Source organism: Triticum urartu, chromosome 3A (genome assembly GCF_056163025.1).
Source record: "Triticum urartu cultivar PI428250 chromosome 3A, HENAU_Tu73, whole genome shotgun sequence".
Lineage (NCBI taxonomy): Eukaryota > Viridiplantae > Streptophyta > Magnoliopsida > Poales > Poaceae > Triticum > Triticum urartu.
Genome location: NC_141875.1, coordinates 337,722,363 through 337,738,394, shown reverse-complemented (window position 1 = coordinate 337,738,394; position 16,032 = coordinate 337,722,363).

Here is a 16,032-nt window from a genome sequence, read left to right as displayed (position 1 = left end):
CCTAACACGAGTCAGATGCTCAGTATGATGAAGCCATTACCCCAAGATGCTGCATATCCCAAAGAGTTCTTTGTTGAAGACCTAGAGTATCTGCCAAGGACTATTTATCACATCATAAGGCAAACTCTCTGGCCCATCAAAGGGCACTCTCCACATGCCAAGCTTGAAGGTGCAATGAAGACTTTGGTCTTCTATATTCTTCATGGAAAATGATTCAATGCACAGGACTTCTTCATTCGCCAACTGGCTGCATCAAGCTCTGATCTGTTTGGCTTGAAGTTCTATGCCCCATGGGTCATGCGGCTGATCAAACTTCACTCCACTGTCTCATATCAGCCATCTGCTTGCAATCATCAGATTTTTTTGCCTGATGTGGATATGTCTATTGAAGCCATCTATCCTGAGCCTGCCAAGGAACCCCTAAGTCTTCAGAATGCAGAGCATCAGAGTTTTTCTCAGAACATTGAAGGATTTGAAGCAGTCGCTCGTGTGTATCCTTTGGCTGGCACTACACGTGTACCGCATCCTACTCTCACTGAAGCCACTGACAGTACAACTGCTCCACGTCCCAAGAAGCGCACTCGTGTTCTCAATGACCGAGAGCTTCTTGTGGCTCTTCATCAGAAACAGGATAGGCATCATGACTGGCTGAAGTGTCAAATGCAAAGCCTCTTGGTGGATGTTAATCGCATTCGCAATCTTGCCACCAAGAATGCTTTTGTTGCCCATGAAACTTCTCGACGCACATGGAAAGGGCTGATACTGATGTGTTCTGAAGATGATCTTCAAGAGGATGGCTTCACTGAGCGCTTCAAGTTTGACTCCACACCTCCTCGAAGGGCAGTGCTGAGACGAACTCCATCTCTTGAAGACTCTGAGTTCTCTTCCTCTGCTGCGACTGTAAATGCCAGAGTGATCGAGGATGACGATGATGCTACTTCACCGCCGCCTCCTTCAGCATGCTTCGACACTGCTCCAAGCACTTCTGCACCGCCAAACACCACCGACGACCTTGCTGCATCACCTACTCTTCATGGGAACGAGTAGATGCTCTATGTATTCGAACCTTTTTGGTCCTTACTGACAAAAGGGGGAGAAGCATACGAGTTTGATAGTCTTCAAGCGGGTCCATATGGGCAGGTGCTTTATATTTTTCTTCGTGTTTACAACTCTCGTTTTGATACATTTGGTTCTTTGAGTTGTAGCACTTAAAACTCGATGGTCGTCTGCTACTTATTTGCCACCTTGTGATGCGACAATAAATTCCGCACTTAGAACATTTTGCAGACGTCCATTTTCCATTATGCATATCATTATCTTCACATACCTTCACATGCATAGTGGATTGTCATCATAAGTTGAAGAGGATCTCCACAAGCACAACCTGCCATGTGCATTTGCATTCCAAAAGCAAATTACTTATATGCACATCTTCAGGGGGAGCCATTGCAACTTATGAAGACAATTCCTTATCCTTTACAATTTCACATATTATATTCCCTGTTGAAAACTTCAACTAGTTTGTCATCAATCACCAAAAAGGGGGAGATTGTAAGTGCATCTAGTGCCACCCCTAGTTGGTTTTGGAGTATTGACGACAAACTTAGTTGAGGGACTAATGTGTTTGTAAGAATTGCAGGATAACACAGGTAGAAGTCCCTCATTGATTCGGTTTTCCTACCAGAGATGACCCCTAAAAATGTATGAAGACATTGAAGTCAAAGGTGGTATATGAAGATATTCACATTGAAGACTATGACAAGAGAAGACATCACATGAAGCCTATGGAGCTCGAAGACTTAGATCTTTCGTAGTTCTTTTTCTTCTTTGTTGAGTCATAGGAACCACCGTACTGTTAAGTGGGGTCCAAGAGAACCAGTCAGAATGACTGAAGTGATGCCTAACCAAAACCTATGTCTTCGAGTGAAGACTATGAGAGCGAATCTTGTCCAGAGTCGGACAAGTCAGCTTTGCTTGCAGCCCAAGTAAAGTTGCCGTGTGAGTTTGAAATCTGACCGTTGGAACACGTGTCAGTTCCTTAGTGACCCAGGGTCATTTCGGACAAATCAGGTCGGGTTGCCTTGTGGCTATAAATAACCCACCCCCTACAACCATAAACGGTTGGCTGCTCAGAGTTAGTATACGGCTTCTGTCATTTGAGAGCAACCCACCTCGAAGCATTTGAGAGAGAATTCCTTGCGAGGATAAAGCCCTAACCACCCAGAGCCAAAGAGAATTAGGCATCACTTAAGTCTTCTTGTCTGTGTGATCTGAAGACTTATTACACTTGAGGACTGTGCATCCTCCAGCCGGTTAGGCGTCGCGTTCTGAGCATCCAAGAGACATTGTGGATCGCCGGTGAACGAACTCTGTGAAGGTTTGGGAGTCTACCTTGAAGACTTACCAGAGTGATTGGGCGAGGTCTGTGTGACCTTAGCTCAAGGGGAATACGGTGAGGACTGGGTGTCCTGAGCTGCGTGTTCAGGACTGGGTGTCCGGGACTGTGTGTCCTCAGGTTTAAATACCTAGCCGCCCTAACCAGACGTACAGTTGTCACAACAACTGGAACTGGTCCAACACATCATTATCTTCAACAAGTCACTAGTTTCGTCCTTTCCTTCTCTTTACGTACTGTTACTCCTTGTGAAGACATTGTATGATTGCACTATCTTTTATCTTCACTGAGTGACTGCGTGTTCTGTTTGGCTTCATAATTTCTTCCTACTTGATCCTTACTACATTGCTGCTCTTAGTCATTGTGCTTTCACTCTATCGAATACTTGACTATGGCTTGCCTAGTGTAGTCTACCTTCTGCTACAGGGTAATAGGTTTATTTCGGTCGTTTGTCTTCATAACTTCCACGTTTTGAAGACTTTCATAAAAATCGCCTATTCACCCCCCCTCTAGTCGATATAATGCACTTTCACAATGGCAGAAGAAAGGGTGAAGGGCTGAAGGAAAATGGAGGAGGGAGAGGAAGAGCGTGCGACAACAGTTCCAAATCGAGAGGGAAAGGCGAAGATTCGGTGGACGGTTGCGAATTTGCCACGGTTCACGAAGAGGCGCCCCGGCCTACATGTCCATTCGGAAATACTCCTACTACTCGCCGTCGTCTCACTGATATGTTGGAACGGGACCACATGTCAACGAAACATGGTGTGTAATTTTTCGTGCAAAATGCGATATGGCCGCGTTGGCCCGAGGTGCCGCATTAGTTATCGACCTTTATTTTTTTAATGGCGTGCCGATCAGTTTTGAAGCACGACTAACTGGTACTGTACGCAGAGAAAATATAAACTACTCTACCACTACTCCAACTCCAGTACTAGTAGTATAAAAAAGATATATAGGCTGGAGCTTGAGCGCTTTCCTGCTAAAGGCTGCCCACTTGCTTCTCACACTACCACCCTCTCTCCAGATCTAAAAAAGACGGCCCCTCTCTCCCTCCTCATCGGTGGTCACAGATCCACCGGGGAAGAAAAGGATGTGCAGCGTTGACGCACTCGTCGTCGGCGAGCGAGGTCACGCACTGACGACAAGGCCGTCCTCTCAGACCTAGCGCCCGCGCGAGATGGCCTCTGTCCCCAAGCTCGCTGCCATAGTGTGTGCGGAGGACGACGACCATGAGCGAAGCCACTTCCCACAGACACTTAGGTATGCTACCTCTTTTAGAACCATAACCTTGTTCTATTGCCCCATCTTCCACGTCGTTGCATGTGGATCTTTTTCCACTCCACCATCTTCCCAATTTGCTATCCTCTGCTCTGCTGGCCATGCAGATGAAAACCATAATTTGCACTATTAATGGAAACCCTACTTCATGCAGACTAATCCATGTCTGGGTTGAATAAGGAAAGGAAGGGAGACTGTACTGTCCAAGAGAGTAGGCATCGAACCCGCATCTAGGTTGAAAAGGGGAAAATCAGTAGCTAAGGAACGAGTCTCGTGTCTCTTGGTTGAAGAAGGGTAGAAAGGCATGACAACACAATAGAGAATGACCAGGTCGATCGGTTTGTTGTCCTCTCATAGGAAAAAGGTGGCTAAAGAGAACAAAAATGGGACGTAATCCACATATGTTGCCTGGATATTTGTTGATCTGGGCAACCATACCTCCCTCACCACTCTGCGTCCGTGGAGGTACATCGTACTGGTGCGCCCACTGTCCGAATGGGCCTCCCATGCTCTAATTGCCACTTTTTTTGCTGTTAGTATAACGCCAGCAGTCAAGTCAAGCAATGCTACTGCTAAAGTGATGCCACATTTAACTAATGCCGCTCTCAGTCTAATGCCACCGATAAATTTAAGCAATGCCATTTAATGTCACTGTACTATTTCAGGGTTAGCTGTTGATTGTGGATGTATTAAAGATTTTTCAGCTAAGGAATTCTAATGCTATTGCACAGCCAGTATACCAACGATGAAACTTGTTACTACCTTTAGATTTTTGCATTAATGCTTATAGATTACATACCTCACTTTCAAGAGATAAGTTAATTTTTTTGTACAGTGTCACCAAAATTCCAAGGCGCTGATGTCATTTTATTTTGGTTAAACTGCACAGACAATTATGAAGACAAGAGGAAAGGTCAAGAGTGGGCACCTCCTCCTCCGTCTGTTCTCTTGATTCGTTCGATCAAGTTTTTATGTTTGATTGATTATCAAGATTGGGATAGCAATTTTTAAGGCCCCCCCCCGAGTTTGAAATGATATTTACCTTGGAGGTACATGGTTTGCAATTTTTTTATACTATCATTAGTTAATAATGCTAGTTACCTTCAGACTTTTGTTTTTGGTTTAATGCTCATGCACAGCTAGTATACCAATGCTGAAACTTGTTACCTTTACATTTTGTATTGTTAATTCTTATAGAAACCTTCCAGTGCTAGAGTTTATTGAAATCTGTTCAGTAAAACCATTGTATTGTACCCTGTAATAAACTAACTACTCTACTATTGCACTAGCCACTGGATTAGTGTATATTTGTAGTATTCGAATGGTGTTGCATTAGCGTATGGACATAAATAAAGTGTGGCAAGCTTTACCAGATATGTGCTCAAGAAAACTACTACCTGTTTTTCTGAATACTAGACGTTTGGGTACTTTAAATTGAACCGCGAAAACATCTTATATTAAGGAACAAAGGGTGTAGAGTGTTGGGGATCGTAGCAGAAATTTAAAATTTTCTACGCATCACCAAGATCAATTTATGGAGTAATCTAGCAACGAGGGGAAGGAGAGTGCATCTACATACCCTTGTAGATCGCTTAGTGGAAGCATTCAAGTGAACGAGGTTGATGGAGTCGTACTCGTCGTGATCCAAATCACCGATGATCCTAGCGCCGAACGGACGGCACCTCCGCGTTCAACACACGTACGGAATGGAGACGTCTCCCACGCCTTGATCCAGCAAGGAGGAGGGAGAGGTTGAGGAAGAGAGTCCAACAGCAGCACGACGGCGTGGTGGTGATGGAGTGGCAGTTCTCCTGCAGGGCTTCGCCAAGCTCACGCGGAGGAGGAGAGGTATTGGAGGGGAGGGGCTGCGCCAGGTTCAAGGGTGTGGCCGCCCTCCCACCCCGCCACTATTTATAGGGGGGGAGAGAGGGGGCCGGCCCCCCTTAGATCCCATCTAGGGTTGGGGGTGGCGGCCAAGGGGGGGAGGAGTGCCTCCCAAGTCAAGTGGAGGCCGTCCCCCTTAGGGTTTCCCCTCTCCCATGCGCATGGGCCTTGGGGGGGGGCTGGTGCCCTTGGCCCATTAAGGTTAGGGCGCCCCCCTACAGCCCATGCTGCTATATTGGACGTGGTGGAACATCTTCCGGACCTCCGGAGCCCTACGGAATCCTTCGAACCTTCCGGAAGCTTCCCGGTACAATACCGGAAAAAACCGAACTTTTCCCGGAACCCGAACAACAACTTTCCATATATAAATCTTTACCTCCGGACCATTCCGGAACTCCTCGTGACGTCCGAGATCTCACCCGAGACTCCGAACAACATTCGGAAATCACATACAAGTCTTCCTAATAACCCTAGCATCATCGAACCTTAAGTGTGTAGACCCTACGGGTTCGGGAACCATGCAGACATGACCGAGACAACTCTTCGGACAATCACCAACAGCGGCATCTGGATACCCATGTTGGCTCCCACATGTTCCACGATGATCTCATCGGATGAACCACGATGTCGAGGATTCAATCAATCCCGTATTCAATTCCCTTTGTCCAGCGGTATTGTACTTGCCCGAGATTCGATCGTCGGTATCCCGATACCTTGTTCAATCTCGTTACCGGCAAGTCTCTTTACTCGTTCCATAACACATCATCCTGTGATTAACTCCTTGGTCACATTGTGCACATTATGATGATGTCCTACTGAGTGGGCCCAGAGATACCTCTCTATTACACGGAGTGACAAATCCCAGTCTCGATTCGTGCCAACCCAACAGACACTTTCGGAGATACCTGTAGTGAACCTTTATAGCCACCCAGTTATGTTGTGACGTTTGGCACACCCAAAGCACTCCTACGGTATCTGGGAGTTGCACAATCTCATGGTCTAAGGAAATGATACTTGACATTAGAAAAGCTTTAGCATACGAACTACACGATCTTTGTGCTAGGCTTAGGATTGGGTCTTGTCCATCACATCATTCTCCTAATGATGTGATCCCGTTATCAACGACATCCAATGTCCATGGTCAGGAAACCTTAACCATCTATTGATCAATGAGCTAGTCAACTAGAGGCTTACTAGGGACATGGTGTTGTCTATGTATCCACACATGTATCTGAGTTTCCTATCAATACAATTCTAGCATGGATAATAAACGATTATCATGAACAATGAAATATAATAATAATAACTAATTTATTATTGCCTCTAGGGCATATTTCCAACAATCTTCCACTTGCACTAGAGTCAATAATCTAGTTCACACCGCCATGTGATTAACACTCACAGGTCACATCGCCATGTGACCAACATCCAAGAGTCTACTAGACTCAATGATCTAGTTCACATCACTATGTGATTAACACTCAAGAGTTCTGGGTTTGATCATGTTATGCTTGTGAGAGAGGTTGTAGTCAACGGGTCTTGCCATATTCAGATCCCTATGTATTTCGCAAAACTTTATGTCATATCGTAGATGCTGCTACCACGTTCCACTTGGAGCTATTCCAAATTGTTGCTCCATTATACGTATCTGGTATCTCTTCTCAGAACTATCCTGATAGGTGTTAAGCTTGCATCGACGTAACTCTTTACGTCAAACTCTTTATCACCTCCATAACCGAGAAACATTTCCTTATTCCTCTAAGGATAATTTTGACCGCTATCTGGTGATCTACTCCTAGATCACCTTTGTACCCTCTTGCCAGACATGTGGCAAGGCACACATCAGGTGCGGTACTTCAGCATGGCATACCGTATAGAGCCTATGACAAAAGCATAGGGGACGACCTTCGTCCTTCCTCTTTCTTCTGCCGTGGTCAAGCTTTGAGTCTTACTCAACTTCACACCTTACAACTCAGGTAAGAACCCCTTCTTTGACTGATCTATTTTGAACTCCTTCAAAAACATGTCAAGGTGTGCGTTCTTTGAAAGTACCATCAGGCATCTTCAAAGAACCGTTTATGCTTTCCAGAAATTCTACATTATTTCAGATCAACAATATGTCATCCACATATACTTATCAGAAATGTTGTAGTGCTCCCACTCACTTTCTTTTAAATACAAGTTTCTAGCAAACATTGTATAAACCTAAAAGTTTTGATCACTCCATCAAAACATATATTCTGATTCCGAGATGCTTACTCTAGTCCATAGAAGGATTGCTGGAGCCAGCATACCTTTTAGCATCCTTAGGATCGGCAAAACCTTTTATTGTATCACATACAACTTTTCTTACGAAAACTGGTAAGAAAACTTGTTTTGACATCCATCTGTAAGATTTCATAATCGAAAAATACAGCTAATGCTAACATGTTTCCGACGGACCTAAGCATCGCTACGGGTGAGAAATTCTCATCGTAGTCAACTCCTTGAACTTGTGAAAATATTCTTTCCCATAAGTCGAGCTTCATAGATGGTAACATTACCGCCCACGTCCGTCTTCTTCTTAAAGATCCATTTATCTCAATGGCTTGCCGATCATCGGGCAAGTCCACCAAAGTCCATACTTTGTTCTGATACATGGATCCTATCTCGGATTTCATGGCTTCTAACCATTTGTTGGAATACGGGCCCACCATCGCTTCTCCATAGCTCGTAGGTTCATTGTTGTCTAACAACATGATATCTAAGACAGGATTACCATACCACTCAGGAGTAGTACATATCCTTGTCGACCTTTGAGGTTCGATAGCAACTTGATCCGAAGCTTCATTATCACTATCATTAACTTCCTATTCAACAGACGTAGGCGCCACAGAAAACATCTTTCTATGTTGCATCACTCTCTGGTTGAAGCAAAGGTTCGACAACCTCATCAAGTTCTATCTTCCTCCCACTCAATTCTTTCGAGAGAAACTCCTTCTCGAGAAAGGACCCGTTCTTAGCGTCAAACAATTTGCCCTCGGATCTGAGATAGAAGCTATACCCAACTGTCACCCTTGGGTATCCTATGAAGATGTGTTTGTCCGCTTTGGGTTCGAGCTTCTCCGGCTGAAGCCCTAAGCATCGCATCCCCAAACATTAAGAAACGACAACTTTGGTTTCTTGCCAAACCAATGTTCATATGACGTCGTCTCAGCAGACTTAGATGGTGTCCTATCTAAAGTGAGTGCAGCTGTCTCTAACGCATAACCTCAAAATGAAAACGGTAGATTGGTAAGAGACATCATAGATCGCACCATATCTCATAGGGTTCGATTACGACGTCCGGACACACCATTACCTTGTGGTGTCCCAGGTGGCTTCAACTGTGAAACAATTCCACAATGTCTTAAGTGATTGCCAAACTCATAACTCAGAAAATCCCCTTTTGATCAGATCGTAGGAACATGATCTTATTGTTATGATGATTCTTAACTTCACTCTGAAATCGCTTGAACTTTTCAAACGTTTCAGACTTGTGCTTCATTAAGTAAATATACCTATATCTACTCAAATCGTCAGTGAAGATGAGAAAATAGCGATATCCACCACACGCTTCAATTCTCATTGGATCACACGCATCAGCATGTATGATTTCCAACAAGTCACTTTCCCATTTCATTGTACCTGAAAACGGGGTCTTAGTCATCCTGCCCATGAGGCATGGCTCGCATGTGTCAAGCGATTCAAAATCAAGTGACTCCAAACATCCATCGACATGGAGTTTCTTCATGCATCTTACGCCAATATGACCTAAGCGGCAGTGCCACAAGAAAGTGGTACTATCATTATTAACTCTACATCTTTTGGCGTGAACATGTGTATTACCATGACCGAGATTCAATGAACCATTCACATAGGGTGCATGACCATGAAAGGTATTATTCATGTAAACAGAATAACCATTATTCTCTAACTTAAATGAATAACCGTATTGCAATGAACATGATCTAATCATATTCATGCTCAACGTAGACACCTGATAACATTTATCTAGGTTCAATACTAATCCCGAAGGCAGACGTAGCGTGCGATGGTGATCTCATCAACTTTGGAAACACTTCCAACACACATCCTCACCTCGCCCTTAGCCAGTCTCCGTTTAGTTTGTAGCTTTTGCTTCAAGTCACCAATAATAGCAACTGAACCGGTATCCAATACCCAGGTGCTACCAGGAGTACTAGTGAGGTACACATTAATAACACGTATATACTCTGAAGTTGCCAGCCTTCTTATCTACCATGCATTTGGGGTAATTCCGCTACCAGTGACCGTTCCCCTTACAATAGAAGCATTTAATCTCGGGTTTGGGTTCAACCTTGGGTTCCTTCACTGGAGCGGCTACTGGTTTGCCATCCATGAAGGTTCCCTTATAGCCCTTGCCCTTCTTGAAACCAGTGGTCTTGTTAAACCATCAACACTTGATGCTCCTTCTTGATTTCTACCTTTTGCGGTCTTAAGCACCGCGAACAGCTTCGGGATCAACTCCATCCCTTGCATGTCATAGTTCATCACGAAGATCTAGTAGCTTAGTGATAGTGGCTAGAGAACTCTATCAATCACTATCTTATCTGGAAGTTTAACTTCCACTTGATTTAAGTGATTGTAGCACCCAGACATTCTGAGCACATGCCCACTAGCTGAGCTATTCTCCTCCATCTTGTTGGCAAAAGAACTTGTCAGAGGTCTCACACCTCTCAACACGGGCATGAGCCTGAAATCCCAATTTCAACTCTTGGAACATCTCATATGGTCTATGGCGTTCAAAACGTCATTGGAATCCCGATTCTAAGCCATACAGTATGGTGCACTAAAAATATCATGTAGTCATCAGGATGTGTCCGTCAGGTGTTCACAACATCCACAGACGACGTTGTAGGGATTTGCACATCGAGCGGTGCATCAAAGACGTAAGCCTTCTGTGTAGCAGTGAGGACACTCCTCGGACTGCGGACATAGTCCGCATCATTGCTTACAATATCTTTCAACTTAATATTTCTCTAGGAACGTATTGAAACAGGGAGCTACAACGTGAGCTATTTATCTACAACATATTTGCAAAGACAATTTATACTATGTTCATGATAATTGAGTTCATCTAATCAAATTATTTAATGAACTCCCACTCAGATAGACATCCCTCTAGTCATCTAAGTGAAACATGATCCGAATCGACTAGGCCGTGTCCGATCATCACGTGAGATGGACTAGTCATCAACGGTGAACATCTCGTGTTGATCGTATCTTCTATACGACTCATGTTCGACCTTTCGGTCTTCCATGTTTCGAGGCCATGTCTGTACATGCTAGGCTCGTCAAGTCAACCTAAGTGTTTCGCATGTGTACCGAGGCCATGTCTGTACATGCTAGGCTCGTCAACACCCGTTGTATTCGAACGTTAGAATCTATCACACCCGATCATCACGTGGTGCTTCGAAACAATGAACCTTCGCAATGGTGCACAGTTAGGGTGAACACTTTTCTTGAAATTTTAGTGAGGGATCATCTTATTTAAGCTACCGTTGTTCTAAGCAAATAAGATGTAAAACATGATAAACATCACATGCAATCAAATAGTGACATGATATGGCCAATATCATTTTGCTCCTTTTGATCTCCATCTTCAGGGCTCCATGATCATCGTTGCCACCGGCATGACACCATGATCTCCATCATCATGATCTCCATCATCGTGTCTTCTTGAAGTTGTCTCGTCATCTATTACTTCTACTACTATGGATAACGCTTTAGCAATAAAGTAAAGTAATTACATGACGTTTATGTTGACACGCAGGTCATAAATAAATTAAGACAACTCCTATGGCTCCTGCCGGTTGTCATACTCATCGACATGCAAGTCGTGATTCCTATTACAAGAACATGATCAATCTCATACATCACATATATCATTCATCACATCCTTTTGGCCATATCACATCACAAGGCATATGCTACAAAAACAAGTTAGACGTCCTCTAATTGTTGTTGCAAGTTTTTACGTGGCTGCTATAGGTTTCTAGAAAGAACGTTTCTTACCTACGCGAAAACCACAACGTGATATGCCAATTTCTATTTACCCTTCATAAGGACCCTTTTCATCGAATCCGATCCGACTAAAGTGGGAGAGACAGACACCCGCTAGCCACCTTATGCAACTAGTGCATGTCAGTCGGTGGAACCAGTCTCACGTAAGCGTACGTGTAAGGTCGGTCCGGGCCGCTTCATCCCACGATGCCGCCGAATCAAGATAAGACTAGTAACGGCAAGTAAATTGACAATATCGACGCCCACAACTGCTTTGTGTTCTACTCATGCATAGAAACTACACATAGACCTAGCTCATGATGCCACTGTTGGGGATCGTAGCAGAAATTTAAAATTTTCTATGCATCACCAAGATCAATCTATGGAGTAATCTAGCAAAGAGGGGAGGGAGAGTGCATATACATACCCTTGTAGATCGCTTAGCGGAAGCGTTCAAGTGAACGGGGTTGATGGAGTCGTACTCATCGTGATCCAAATCACCGATGATCCTAGCGCCGAACGGACGGCACCTCCGCGTTCAACACACGTACGGAATGGAGACGTCTCCCATGCCTTGATCCAGCAAGGAGGAGGGAGAGGTTGAGGAAGAGAGTCCAACAACAGCACGACGGCGTGGTGGTGATGGGGTGGCAGTTCTCCGGCAGGGCTTCGCCAAGCTCACGCGGAGGAGGAGAGGTATTGGAGGGGAGGGGCTGCGCCAGGTTCAAGGGTGTGGCCGCCCTCCCACCCCTCCACTATTTATAGGTGGGGAGAGAGGGGGCTGCCCCCCCTTAGATCCCATCTAGGGTTGGGGGCGGCGGCCAAGGGGGGGAGGAGTGCCTCCCAAGTCAAGTGGAGGCCGTCCCCCTTAGGGTTTCCCCTCTCCCATGCGCATGGGCCTTGGGGGGGCTGGTGCCCTTGGCCCATTAAGGTTAGGGCCCCCCTACAGCCCATGCTGCTATATTGGACGTGGTGGAACATCTTCCGGACCTCCGGACCCCTCCGGAATCCCCCGGAACCTTCCGGAAGCTTCCCGGTACAATACCGGAAAAAACCAAACTTTTCCCGGAACCCGAACAACAACTTTCCATATATAAATCTTTACCTCCGGACCATTCCAGAACTCCTCGTGACGTCTGGGACTCCGAACAACATTTTGTAATCACATACAAGTCTTCCTAATAACCCTAGCGTCATCGAACCTTAAGTGTGTAGACCCTACGGGTTCGGGAACCATGCAGACATGACCGAGACAACTCTCCGGCCAATAACCAACAGCGGGATCTGGATACCCATGTTGGCTCCCACATGTTCCATGATGATCTCATCGGATGAACCACGATGTCGAGGATTCAATCAATCCCGTATTCAATTCCCTTTGTCCAGCGGTATTGTACTTGCCCGAGATTCGATCGTCGGTATCCCGATACCTTGTTCAATCTCGTTACCGGCAAGTCTCTTTACTCGTTCCGTAACACATCATCCCATGATCAACTCCTTGGTCACATTGTGCACATTATGATGATGTCCTACCGAGTGGGCCCAGAGATACCTCTCCGTTACACGGAGTGACAAATCCTAGTCTCGATTCGTGCCAACCCAACAGACACTTTTGGAGATACCTGTAGTGAACCTTTATAGCCACCCAGTTACGTTGTGACATTTGGCACACCCAAAGCACTCCTACGGTATCCGGGAGTTGCACAATCTCATGGTCTAAGGAAATGATACTTGACATTAGAAAAGCTTTAGCATACGAACTACACGATCTTTGTGCTAGGCTTAGGATTGGGTCTTGTCCATCACATCATTCTCCTAATGATGTGATCCCGTTATCAACGACATCCAATGTCCATGGTTAGGAAACCGTAACCATCTATTGATCAACGAGCTAGTCAACTAGAGGCTTACTAGGGACATGGTGTTGTCTATGTATCCACACATGTATCTGAGTTTCCTATCAATACAATTCTAGCATGGATAATAAACGATTATCATGAACAATGAAATATTATAATAATAACTAATTTATTATTGCCTCTAGGGCATATTTCCAACATAGAGTTCACTCAAATTATCCCGGTAAAGCTAGTCACACCTTTGTTAAAATTAATGTTCATTATGTTATCGGAGGAGGTCTGTATGTTTGTCTCTAATGCCTGTCAACTACATACCTGACATCATGATGTAATGTTAAGTCATTTCCTTTTGTACAGTGTCACTGAATTTTCAAGGCGGTGATGGCATTTTATTTTAGTAGAACAGCACAAAATTTGCTTAAAAGAAGAGGAAAGGTCAGGAATGGCTCAGTTTTTCAGAAAAACTATGTATGCCTTCCTGACATCAGCCGTTGTTGCTTTATTTATTCCTTCAAACAGGTGGTTAGAAACAGTCTTGCTACCTTTTGCTATTAAGAAATTGGAATGGTTATATTTGTGAGTCTATGCTTCAACTAGTGCCACTTTTAGAGTAATCACACTTTCAATATCTATGCAAACACGGATGCTCGATTTTAGTGGAACTACACAAAAAGTCCAACTAGTTCAACATTAGGAGCATGTTTTTTTCCAAACCTTTATATCCAATTTGTGGCACTATGAGCTGTTCATTACGAAGGTACATGGTTTGCTACTATCTTGCTACTCCTTTTGTACTGTCATTAGATAGTAATACTAGTGGTTTGCATGTGAATTTATTGGCAGGGTGGACCGACATTGGAGGTGCAGGACATGATTCAATGATTGGATGCTCAATTTCGGTTGTATCGATTTCACCTCTTCCATCACTTCGAACATGGATATCCTTGGTCTGATGAAGAATAGGCGCTATATTTCTGCTCTGAACCAGCAAATCAATTCAGTATGAAATTGTCTAGGGCAAAACATAACTGTATTAGATTGTCCAGTGCAGAACATGACAGATGCTAAGCGGAAGAGACATGTTCAAACCGAAAATACAAGGTGTGGTATATGTTTACTAGTTGCTTGATATTTGTGCAGACAAAGATGTCTGCCCGCTGCTATTTGGCAAACAAACAAAGTGTCCGCAATTTTGGTTGAACTGCACAAGAGAATAGTATATTCACTGCAGTGCCATTTGAAAATAGACACAGAAAGATTGGATAGTCACTTCATGGACTGCAGAAAAGTAGTACTGTACTATTTATTGGCCAACACTAGGTGCTTCATTGCTTTGGTCTGATTATAAAATGGGCATCATTTTGCCTAAGTTAAAGTTTGTATTCCAAAAATAGTCTCGCAGTGTGATCGAGAGAAGAACAAATCATATTGCAGTGGATGTTCCTCCATCATGTGTGGTTCATTCTCATGGTTCCAGCTGTTGGTGAAACCACTTACGTTTGCAAGAGGAATTGTAGACTTCACAAACAAATTTGTGTTTCAGTCTGTACTAAATGTTGGACAAGAGAAGCATCCATGTTAGTAGGAAGAACAGATGTTTTTTTCTAGATCTTTGCTTTTGGAGCTATATATTTGTATATGATCTGTGAATCATTGAGATGCATTAACATGTTGATCTTATGTATGGGAATCGTACTAGTTAGTTTTAGTTGCGACGCAAGATCCGAAGTGGCTGATCTTTGCTTTTGGAGCTACATATTTGTATATGATCTGTGAATCATTGAGATGCATTAACAGTTACTTATTTCTGTTAGCCCAGTGTTTACAAGTTACTGATCAATCACTAGCTAGCCTATAAATGCGCTCCTGGTAGTTTTATTTGCGACGCAAGATGCGAAGTGGCAGTTTTTTGAATAAAAATGCCTACCTTTGAAGAAACTGACAATCTACACTATTGATCCTACACAGACAAAAATGCCTACCTCTGAAGAAATTTACGCCTAATTAATTCTGTGAGCAAAGCAGCAAAACGAAGGCATGGCAATAATTAATGGCATGCAGAAGTTTAAGCCTAATTAATTCTAGCGATTTAAGTGGCTGCATGCGTGCCCTCGGCCGCGACTCATTGCATGCTGCTTCGCGTACTGCCTGCGAGCGATTCTGAGTGCCTGCATGCAGCCGGCCGTAATTAAGGCAGCTAACTGATGCGAAAAAAGATACACTTCAATTGTTGCGGGCTTTTTAAATCTGTGGAATCATTATTGACAAGGAGGGAGATGATTCGAGTGCACTCGTTTGACCGCCATGCCGGCGTGCGACCCAGACGGGACGGGACGACACAGTCATAATTTCAGTTTCTCTAGTTTTCCACGGCAAGCTGGCGCGCTCAGCCATTATGCATTGAATTCCGATGACCGTCGCGCTACCTTCCGCCTATAAGTACTGCTTCCCGGCCTTCTCCGGTGCCACCGTGACCCAACTCGCCGTATCCGCATAAGCCCCCACCGGCCCGACGTCGCTCGCCACGTCTGCCATGCCCCCGCCCGTCCGCGG